General features: G+C 45.4%; 1 long non-coding RNA gene across 1 annotated transcript; it reads right to left on the bottom strand.

Annotated features, from left to right (window-relative positions):
- Positions 1 to 889: 889 nt before the first annotated feature.
- On the bottom strand, positions 890 to 10,274 carry LOC121142191. The gene is made up of 3 exons (XR_005879172.1): positions 10,177 to 10,274; positions 2,141 to 2,402; positions 890 to 1,301 (listed from the first exon to the last, which is right to left on the bottom strand). It is a non-coding gene; the product is annotated as an uncharacterized LOC121142191 (long non-coding RNA).
- Between the last annotated feature and the right edge of the window lie 127 nt (positions 10,275 to 10,401).

Raw genomic sequence — 10,401 nt, 5'->3', positions numbered from 1 at the left:
AGAGGAATGGACTTTCAGGATGTGAGCTACATACCCGGGCGTCTAAAAAGCAGTGGGCAAACTCTGCATAAACACGTGAGTGAATTAATGAATGAGTACCTTTAAAACAGTATATATTTTTTAACTTTTTGACACCTGTTCTTTTTTGATCAACACCTCTCACCCCGAGATGGGAAAGTCTTCCAAAGCAGTGGTTCTCAACCCTTGGGTCATATATCACATAACCTGTATATCAGATATTTACATTATGATTTATAATAGCGAAATTACGGTTATGAAGTGGCAATGAAATAATTTTCTGGCTGGGGGGTCACCACAACATGAGGGACTATATTGAAGGGTCAGAGCACTAGGAAGGTTGAGAACCACTGTTCCAAAGGGTTCTATGCAATACTTATGTATTTTACGCATAACCTACCAGCTAAAATTTTGCCTGGGTTACCACCCACAGTACATTAAAAAATAGTGTCAGATATCTCCCACCCAAGGCCGTATTTATCCGATGGAGTGTCGGTACTATTTAAATCAGAGGCCACAGAATGGCGGGGTATGCCTGTTTAAATGTCTGCCAGGCATGCCATACGCTGGTGCTGAATGCATGCTTTTGATGACAACACAAAGGGCAGCTTTGGAAACGTTTTCACGCTATACCATCACCAATTACATTTATATGTTCAAAACTGGCTTCAACCCAGACCTCCCAAGAAGGGGCCCAGTGGCCAAGTCTGTGTTGGAATGCCTGGAATTTTGACCTCTTTTCCTTAAGTATCTGTCCAGCTTATATGCTTTGATGTGTTTTTGAATTAAAAAAGAGATTCATATAATCTACCCAAAGTTTTCCTGATTGAGGCATTCAATATCATTAATGAAGACAGAATGACTTTTTTGGTTATTTATTTGTTTATTTATTGCTTTCAGCTTAAACTATAACACGTAGAACTTAAATGCTTGGCTTACAGAAGCTAGAGGCCAGTCTACACTGCTTAGGAGTGCAATCATACAATGAGAAACAAGGCAAGAGGTATGTCATTTTATAGAAGCCAAACCCATGGCTTTCCTCTTTCCTTTGGGATGAAGTGGCCTTCCTGTAGCAGCCGGGTTGTGCCCCCCTTCGTGAAGCCTGAGGAGTGGCACTTTGATGTGAAAAGGGACACGGTCAAGGAGCAGATGCAGAAACCAGTGTGGGGATAGGAGGAGCTTCCAGAGACAGGAAAAGGCATTGTCCCTTGGAAGGGTTCTCTCTTTCCTTTCTGTCGTCATGCAGGCTGTCTGGTTCACTTCCTCCCCCAGGTTGGTGTGAGCTGGAAGGAGAATCTTTTGTTAATGAGGTCAAGAACAAAGCTACCCATTCTGCGAGGCGGTTAGGGCTGAACTTTCAGATTTCAGATCCTATGAAAAGTGACTCCAGAATTAATTTGGTCTTTGACTGAGCAGCAGTAAAGCAGCTGGCTAAGCAGTAAAAAGTCCAACTGGTGTGGCTAAGCAATGCCAAATAATCCAACTCCGTTGCTTTCCCAAGGAAATACCTTAACTGGACAACATAACAGCTCAGGCATTGTGTACCTAGAACCCTGAAATCCTGCTTCTGGCCAGGTGCCTAGAGACTGAAAATACACTAAAACACAAACTTTCTTAAGAGTGTCTTATTATGTGGGGTGTGTGTGTGGTGTGTGTGTGTGTGTGGTGTGTGTGTGTGTGTGTGGTAGAGAGTGGGGAGGTGAGGGGTGGGGGGTGTGTGGCGGTGGTGGTGGTAGTGCTCACCTTTAACCCAGCATGTGTGGGCAGAGGCAGGAGCTCTGTGAATTTGAGGCCAGCTTGGTTCGTATAGAGGGGTTGTCTTATTTAGTGTTTTTATTGATGTGTAGAGACACCATGACCACAATAATTCTTTTTATTTTAACTTCTTTTTTGATTCTTTGGGGGTTTCACATCATGCATCTCAATTCTGTTCACCTCCCAGTTCCCCCAAACTCCTTCCTCATCCCTGTTGTAACAACCCCTCCCCCATGAATAAACAAAACCAAGTAAGCAAGCAAACAAAAGCAAGAACGAAGAAAAAAGCCCAACAAACCAAAAAAGAGCAAACAAAACAAAACAAAACAAAAAACAAAAACAAAAACAAAAAAACCAAAAACCATACCTGAACCAGCAAAATCTCTGCTTCTTCTCTCCATCACCTCTTCATCCATCCTGATGGCATTGGAGGCTTTGGTGTGTCGTATAGCATGCCCCTTGTCCCATCAGCTTGACCAGCAATGACACTGGCCTGGTTTAAAGCCTCTGGTCATTGGTACACTATCCTCTCTGGATCTTCACTGGAACTCTTCTGGGGTGTCCTGTGACTTGGAGATCTTGTGGGTATCGTTCCGTAACTCCAGTCCCTTCAGGAGCTCCAGCAGGACCTAGTTGAAATAGATGCCAGAGTGGATTAACCCAAGGCCCAGTTGTGGGCCTGGGTGTTCGCCGTCAGGTCAGGTCAAGCCACTGGGGCCACCTTCCTTGAGTGTGGTAGTGGAGTCAGCTCCCCTACATGCACACCCATAGGGTAGGTTCATCCTCGCCTGTGGTGAGGGTGGGGGCCCTCTCTCCCCAGTGTAGAGGTCAGCTCTCTCCCTATAGTGGCCAGCGAGAGGCAAGGTCAGCTTTCCCAGGGCAGTTAAAGGCAGAACTGACTCTGTATAGTTCTCTGATTTCATCTCAAATGATTCCTAAGACCTTTGAAGGAGTCACTGGCCATAGACATCAACACAGACCCCAGTTACAGCACTTGGCCACAGCTTAGGCTCGAATGACATCCTGGCTCTGGGTGGAGGGAATGGTCACTCAGGTGGGATTGGTTCCGACAGCCCTGTGGTTGCCGGATACCACCAAGGCCTCTATGTGACCATTAGTGACAGTACAGGACCTGGACTTCAGGTCAGACCCCCAGCTGCCATATGACCATGGACCCCAACATGGTCCTAATCAGCAGCTGGGTCTGGATGTCACCACTGCCCCCAGTGGCAGTATGGCCCTGACAAACTAACTTGGCCCTTGATCTTGGGTGTCTGCACAGCCTTCTATGGTAGCAGGAGCATTGGACATCAGCACAGACCCGGTTGTAGTGGTACCGGAGACCCTGGCATGGCCCTCAACTGCAGCTCAGGACCAGACATCACCATGTCATTGAATAGCAGCACAGACCACTCAGATATGGATGTATTCTGGTCCTTGGTCACCAACCTAGACTCAGATTGCTGGTTTGACCTTGGGCTTCTTCATGGTGCTTGGTGGTAACTGGAGCCATGTATGTCTGTCACAGACCAGACATGTTTGTCACAGACCAGACATGGTCCTCAGCAGCAACCTGGGCCAGATGACACCATTGTCCCTGGTGGTAGCTCAGACCACCCATATATGAACGGTCCCTGCTGACCACAGCAATTCTTACAAAGAAAACGTTTAAGTAGGGTGGCTCCCTTATTGTTTCAGAGGTTCAGTTCTTTATCATCATGGTGGGGAGCTTGGCTGTGTGCAGGCAGACCATGGTGCTGGAGCTAAGAGTGCTACATCTTGCAGGCAACAGGAAGTCAACTGATAGTGACACTGAGGGAAGCTTGAGCAAAAGAGACCTCGAAGCCTGCCCACACAGTACCACACTTCCTCCAACAAGGCCTACCTCCTAATAGTGCCACTCCCTTTGGGGGCCATTTTCTTTCAAACCACCACAGAGTACCAGGAGAGTCAGGACTACGTAAAGACACACTGCCAAAAACAAAACAAAACACACACACACACACACACACACACACACACACACACACACACACCATCCAACAACAGCAACACCCAAGAGGGTTTAAGATGGGTCATTTTTTTTCTAATCTGCAATTTTAGTACATTAAAAAAGAAAAAAAGAAGAAGAAAATACCCTTACAAAGGTCACGGGTACAACTCAGAGATGGCGTGTTTGCCTGACATGTGCAAGGTGCTGGGTTTGCTCTTCAGCCTGGTGCAGCCCAGCGACATAGGCAAATAGAAGCAAGCAAACCAAAGCATGCTTTAGGGGAGACTCACAGAAGAGTAAGCCAAGGCAGCGCTCAGAGACGCCTTCTGTGTGCTAGACAATGAATGAAAGCAGTTCTGGTTCCCCAACATCACAGCTCTGGGGGTGGACACAGAAATGTAAGCACTCTGTGTGTCTGCCCCAACAGAAACTGGAATGAAGTGTTATAACTGTACAGAAAAGGAGGATGGAAGGAGAGGTGGGGAGGGCTTTATTCAGGAGTGGGGACACTGACAAATCAGACCTGCAGTAGCAGAACCGAGGTCCAGGGCGGTGTGGCACACCTTGCCCAAGACCAGAAGCCATTCCACTGTGCTTTGTTCTAAACCACTTTAGAAACCATCCATTTTGTGGCACCCAGGATTGAGCACAAGGCTTTGTACATGCTAAATAAGTTCCTTATCACTGAGTTACAACTCCACAGACCCATTTTCTGAGGTTACCCAGGAGATAGGTGTCTCCTGAACTCGAGGTGAGTTTATTTTGGTCTCCATTGTATTCAAAAACCCTCAGAATAAAGTACAGGAAAGTTGGCCCATTTTTCTCAAGTTTGCATAATTTTGTACTTACATTCTCACACCGAGGACTTTATAATAATGACATTTATTCAGAGCTTTGTGTCAGCTGTGAAAAAAACCCTTAATTCAGAGAAAACTTCAAAACTGTGCACCACAATCCAGCTATGTCTCTAACTGTGCATCCTGAACTATTTACTAATTACCGACTTAATTTAGCCAAGATTGAATCCCTTAATTTTTTTCTATCCATTTGAGTCAAGACCAAATGGATACATAAGGCCAAATCTACTTCCTCTATGAAAATAGATTTAGAGAGTGTAAATATGGGGTCAGCATAAACCATGGTATTAAGCAGGAGAGATGGTCACAATGTGTGACTGAGGGTTTTTTGTTTGTTTGTTTGTTAGATAGGAGATTTATCAGAAATCCCAAACACCACATGGTGATGCTTTGAAAATGCTTTCTGTTGATACTTGCCTGTTACCAGAGAAACATATAATACAACCGCTTTAGTCATTTATGCTTATATAGATAGTAGTCTTTACATAGGTGCAAATACCTGCTCAAAGTCAGTGCTTTAGAACAAGATATGGTGCATGTGGCTCTCCCAGACCAGTAGTCCCATGAGCTGATGGCCCTGTTATTAAGTTAATGAGTTCAGTTTTTTTTATTGTTCACTATTGAACACAAATAGCATGTCAGACATTCTATGTCATGTAGGAATGTAAATCACATAAGGCTCTGGTTTAGAGAAGCCTTTAGTGTCATAGGGTAGACAAGTGATAAGCAACACTCAGTGTGTTCCTACTGACTAGAGATGCCACTGACTATGAGACTCACCAGTGTTGTTTTCACATTACATAGCGAGACTATGGCCAACAAAACTGTGATGAGCTACTGGTCGTGAGATTGCTTTTAGAGATGTTGATACCTGTCTTAGACTTAAAGGGATGTAACACCTGCAAAGTGGAACATAGTACGCCATGTTAGACTACCCAAGGAGGAACTTTGACTAGGCATGGCCTCGGATGGCATAGATTTTAACTCATCCTGGAGGAATAAAGTTGGTCCTAGTATGTTCAAAAATGAACATACCAGGGCTAGAGAGATGGTTCATGAGTTAAGAACACAGACTGCTTTTCCAGAGGGACTGGGTTTGATTCCCAGCACCCACACAGCAGTTCACAACTTGTAAATACAGTCGCAGAGGATCTGACGCCTTCTTCTGGCCTCTGTGGGCCCTGTGAGTGCATGGTACACAGGCATGCATGCAGAAAAAATACCCATACTCATTTAAAGGAACATTCTAGACAGCTGAAATAGCCTCAGGACACAGAAGCAGGAGAGCACTTGACATGTTTGAAGTGTCTCAACTGTACTTCACAGGTTTGATAGCAGTTGCCTTGGTGTTTCCTGTGACTGCCCGCTGACGTTTATTAAAGAATGTCACACTGCAAAGCTGTCTTGCTTTCCACCGGTCCTCTGCGGCTGTGCCCTTTTCCATCTGTCACATGCCCAAGGCCTTGCCCTGAGAGACTCTGCTTCCAAGGATGCTCATGATCAGCCTCCTTCCTCCTGGACCAGCCTAGGCCCTCACTCTCAGCATCACCATTTTCAGTGTGGTCCGCTCTGTTGGAGGATCTGGCCTCTGAATCGGAGTGAATGCCACTCTGGAAACCTTGGGTGGTCTGACCTGACATTTTTGCTTCAGTGGCCACAGACATTTGAAGTCCCCAGGAGGCAGTCTCAGTCTCAATTTTATTGGCTCTACTTTTAAAGGAACTTGGGACAGCTACCGTATGGGTTGGTTCTGGAGGCCCGGCTGGCTGCATTGTACCACAGTGGTTTCTTCTTCTTCACGGAGGCTAGCTGGTGTCTCGGTGCCAGGCTTCAACTGTGTGGTGCTCTACTAACTCAGAGTGGGATCTGCTTTCTCCAGGGTTGCTCTCTGCCCAGCTGGAGCCCATCTCTGCCTCTGTTGTTCAAGACTTTAACCCTGATGGCTACTATTTTCCTTTCTTGGGACGACGTGTCTTCAATACACTGGAAAACCATTGTAGATTTTCATACTAAGTCTGGTTTTCTTATTCTTACCCCCTTAGAAAGGGGAGAGGAGCAAGAGACAGGGAGGTGACACTGCTGTTATCCACAGCCAGGGTAACAGTGTCATGCCCCTAGCATAGCTTTTCCAAAATGCTGACAGTCCCCTGCAGAAGTGCTCATTTAGGTGAAAAAGAAGCAAGCTATCTCAAAGGTAAATTTATGTGACATTGGAGTTCTACTGAAAGCAGACTTTTTCCCACAGTGTATTCTGTTTACAGTTTCCCCTCCTTCCACTCCTCTGCTCCTCCCCTTGAATCCAGATCCCCACCCTTTCTGTCTCCTTAGAAAATGAACAGACGTCTAAGGAGTAATAATAAGGTAAAATTATAATAAATAAAACCAAAACAACCAGATCAGAATAGAGAAAAAATCAAACAGAAGGAAATAAGCCCAAGAAAAAGTACAAAAACCCAGATAGAGAAGAAGAGACCCACTCATTCACATATTCGGGAATCCCATGAAAACACAAAACTGGAAGCCAGATTTTGTACACAAAATCTATAGGATAAAATAATAATAATACAGGGTTTTTGGCTTTTATTTTGTTTTGTTTTAATGGCCCTGATACATTATGAGACTCTGTTGGCCATCTACTGCTGGGCATGAAGTCTACCCTTATGAGGAGTTTGTTTCCCCACTGAGAGTCCCTTGATGAAAACTAATTTTTCATTTGCAAGTGGTTATCCATTGGAGACAGCTTCTAGGTTAAGGATAAGGCCATGAGTCCATCTCTTCCAGGTTAAAGATAAGGCCATGTGTCCCTCTCTTCTAGGTTAAGGATAAGGCCATGAGTCCCTCTCTTCTAGGTTAAGGATAAGGCCATGAGTCCATCTCTTCTAGGTTAAGGATAAGGCCATGAGTCCATCTCTTCCAGGTTAAGGATAAGACCATGAGTCCATCTCTTCCAGGTTAAAGATAAGGCCATGTGTCCCTCTCTTCTAGGTTAAGGATAAGGCCATGAGTCCCTCTCTTCTAGGTTAAGGATAAGGCCATGAGTCCATCTCTTCTAGGTTAAGGATAAGGCCATGAGTCCATCTCTTCCAGGTTAAGGATAAGGCCATGAGTCCATCTCTTCTAGGTTAAGGATAAGGCCATGTGTCCCTCTCTTCTAGGTTAAGGATAAGGCCATGAGTCCCTCTCTTCTAGGTTAAGGATAAGGCCATGTGTCCATCTCTTCTTTCAGCTCTAGGACTTCATCTGCTGCAGACCCGAGAAGGCACTATCCACGGTGCCTCAGTCTCTCACATTCATATATGTGTAGGTCCTTCTGTGTTTAGAAAACCTTGTTTCCTTGGTGTCCTCCATCCCCTCTGGCTTTTACACTCTTTCTGATTCCTCTTCCTAAAGGTTCCCTGACCCCTGAGGAAAGGGACTTGATGAAGACATTCTGTTTAGGGCTGAGTTTTCCAAGGTCTCACTGTCTGCATGATGTCTGACTGTGGGACTCTATATTTGTTCCTCTCTGTTGTAGGAAGAAGCCTCTCTGATGATACCTGAGCAAGGCAAGGGTCTATGAGTATAGAATGTCATTTGGAGTAATTTTATTGCTGTGCTCCTTTTGTAGAACAGTAGTGTTTGGTTTTCTCCTAGGTCTCGTGTTCTTGGCCACTCAAGCAGTGTCAGGTTTGGGTTCCATCTAATGGAGTGGCCTTAAATCAATCAGACATTGGCTGGTTATTCCCATAGCTTTGTGTCACCATTGCACCAGTGTCTCTTGGTGGCGGGACACTGTATCTGTATCTGTATCTATGCATCCATATGCACATACATGTTTATGTGTTTATATATATGAGAGAGAAAGGATACTGACCAATATGGATGGAAATATTTTAATACTGGATTATGGTAATAGTTACACAACTCTTACATTTTCTCAAAATAATAATTGAACTGTATACTTAAAATGGGTGACTTTTATGGCCAATAGGCTATATACCTTAACAAAACTGCTTTTTAAAAGCATTATCCCAAAGAAACTCAATAGATGACATCCAGTGTGGTATTAACCAGCTCTGGCTCCTAACTCCGTTAATTCTTGGTCTATGTGGTATAAAGCATCTCACTAATTTAACTGAATGCCAAAAAGTTAACATTTATTATACTCCTCTAGGTACCAGTAATCACAGTCAAATATATTCTTTTTGGGGGGGGGTGGTTTCGAGATAGGATTTCTCTGTATAACAGCTCTGGCTGTCCTGGAACTGACACTGTAGACAAGGTTTATTGTATCCAAATTCTGAACCCCCAAATCACCAAGACCTGATCCAAAGCAAAGGGTCTTTAATTAATTAACGAGTTAACTGTATTAACTTGGTTCCTCTGTCTGTTTGACACAGTGGGTGGAGAAAGAAGGACCCCTAGGGACCGTGGTGCAGGAAATTTATTAGAGCAAGGGGAGTGTCTGGGTTCCGCAGCAGCCTCAGGATTGGTACGCTTCTGGGCTTGGACGACCTGTTCTGTGTTGATTGGTCAACTGGTTGTTATGGCCTATAGGCCCTTCTAGGGCGGCTGCTATGCTCACCCAGAGCCCATAAAGCACATCCAGGGCCTGCTAGCTAACTTCTGATTGGTTCCTTGCCACATGGAGGGTATCTGACATCCTACTGACTAGGAGGTCGGGCAAGGTCAGGAAGCACTGTACAAGTTGCTGAGCCAGAGGCCTACATCTTGTTGGGTCTTTTCTGCAGCCTGTCAAGTCTGCCAAAGCAAGGGACTGGGTGAGGGTCTGGTCCCTTTTGGCTGACCTTGAATTCACAGAGATGTGCCTGTTTCAGCCTCGGGAGTGCTGGGATTAAAGGCATGTGCCACCACTGCCTGGCAGTCAAACACATATTCTTTATGACTTGCTGAAAAACTAAACATCACTCATAATTAGAACTGAAAAATAGATCAGAGACAAAGGAAACATTTCGCTGTAAGGAAAGAGAGAACGTGAACAAAGGGAGTATAAACACCTGTCTGTCTTTCAACATTCACAGCCTACTAATGTGTCAGAGGTACGGCGTCTCAGAGGCCAACACAAACCCCTCCACACCATCTGCTTCTTTGTCCATGAGGAATTTCTAGCTCTTGTGCACTCACCGACTCTAGGAGAGCTCACTGCAACAGAGCACTTTTGGCTCTCTCTGAAAACTAGAAGCTGGGATGTGGTCTTGGTTTTCCCAAAGGCCTACTCAGCGTAGGACCTTCCAAGAACAAGCTGACTTTCTTCTAGCTAAGGTCAGTGAAGCAGGCTCCCAGGCAGGCAGTAGGGCCCCTGAGTTAAAACTCTCTCCCAGGGAGCTAGGCAAGCTCAGTGCAGGCTCATGGGCTGGGGTTGTTAATGGCCCACAGGCTGGTGGTGTCAGCAGTATGGCTGCTGTGCAATTGCTAATGATCTGCCACACACAGCTAGTTCTCTCTGGCTCTTTGCAAAGGCCAAGTCATGGCCAAGGTAGGTTATGCATTTCCTCCTCATAGTCAGAGGCAACAGCACACTCACCAGTCTCAAGATCATGCCTGGCTACTTACCCTTCCCAATCGCCACAGAGCGGCTTACTGTTCCTGTTATGCCCAGTTTGAGGAGCCCCAAAAATCCACCACCAAGGAGGCAACACACCGATGTAAAAACAAAGGTTTCTTTTATTTCAAGCTGCAGCCTGGATTCTGTCTGTTGGGGAACAATCGGAATGCTGCTTTCAGTTGGGGTGGGGGTGGGGCGGTTAAAGGGAAAGTTCAAAAGACTGGAAGTCTCCA

This window comes from Mesocricetus auratus, unplaced genomic scaffold (genome assembly GCF_017639785.1).
Source record: "Mesocricetus auratus isolate SY011 unplaced genomic scaffold, BCM_Maur_2.0 Super-Scaffold_100009, whole genome shotgun sequence".
In the NCBI taxonomy this organism is placed as follows: Eukaryota; Metazoa; Chordata; class Mammalia; order Rodentia; family Cricetidae; genus Mesocricetus; species Mesocricetus auratus.
The sequence above is the reverse complement of the archived record's forward strand: the minus strand, read 5'-3'. Positions and strand labels throughout refer to the sequence as shown.